The sequence below is a fragment of the Galeopterus variegatus genome, unplaced genomic scaffold (assembly GCF_000696425.1).
Source record: "Galeopterus variegatus unplaced genomic scaffold, G_variegatus-3.0.2 Scaffold36150, whole genome shotgun sequence".
Lineage (NCBI taxonomy): Eukaryota > Metazoa > Chordata > Mammalia > Dermoptera > Cynocephalidae > Galeopterus > Galeopterus variegatus.
Genome location: NW_007762261.1, coordinates 5,138 through 6,361, shown reverse-complemented (window position 1 = coordinate 6,361; position 1,224 = coordinate 5,138).

The window sequence follows — 1,224 nt, the reverse complement described above, 5'->3', positions numbered from 1 at the left end:
GCACTTGGGACTGGGCGTGGTAATAGCCCACAACACTACTACTACTACATAACACTCACTTCGAGCACTCACCGAGGTGCTGGGCACTGCTCTAAGAACTTCACATCTGTGATCTCCTTGAACTCTCCTGACCACCCCATGAGATGGTACCATTATTATACCAGTTTGACACATGAGGACACCGAGGCACAGAGAGGTGAAGTGACTTGCCCAAGGTCACCTGGCTAGGTAAGTGCCAAGATTCCAGCCTGGGAGGTAAGGCTGGGTCGATAGGCATTTCGAGCTCCATTACCCAACAGTGTCTATGCGGTATGTGAATAAACAGCAAGCTGCGCCCATGTCCCCATGAATATGGTGATATTCACTGCATAGTTGGAATCATCTCTATTTTCAGCCAGTTCCACCAAGGGCCAAACCACACAGGGGCAAGATGATATCCTGAGGGTGGCTGACACTTAGGGAAATGACAGTATCCCTACTTGTCAGGTCCACTGTGCTCCTAGAGACTCACACCCTTTTCAAAACACCTTTTTCAAAACACACCCCAGTGCTGTGTCCTTAAACCCCTCCATGGCTCCCCATTGCCCCCAGGCTCAAACCCAACCTTAAATCCTGACATTCAGGGCAGGTCCCCCAGATGAGGTTCTGTGTTCCAGAGGTCAAGACCCTGGGCTTGGGAGCCCACTGTCTGTGGCTTGAACCCTGGCCCCACCTTGGGGCATGTAATTAACCCTGCTGTGCCCAAGGCTCTCCGTGTGATGGTGTGGTTCATCACAGCACCGTCTCCTTGGAGTGCAGAGATGAAATGAGTCAGAGCTTGTACCACCCCCATAACAGTGCCTTGCAGCTGGAAGCCTTGTTAACTGTGCCCATTGTTGACTGTCTCCTGCTCTTCTCTGTCACACCCATCTGTGGGACCCACCTGGCAGAGCTAACCACCAGTTCCCTCCTTTTTCTGAAGCTTTGCCCACTGCCCCAGGCTGAATTAACGGCTTTCCCTTCGAGTTCCCAAAACACTAGGATGCAACCCTATTACAGCACTTGTCTATGGTGCTGTCATCTCTTGGGGAACCAAGAGGTGCCTACGGGCAAAGCTGCCCTTGCTGATTTCATCTTCCAGGGTCTAGCTCAGGGCAGACTCTGTGCATACTTTCAGGGGAGTTTTCAAAAAAGCCAAGGACAGGGACAGGGGAGGCTGTCATGTAACTGGCACCTGTCTGTGCC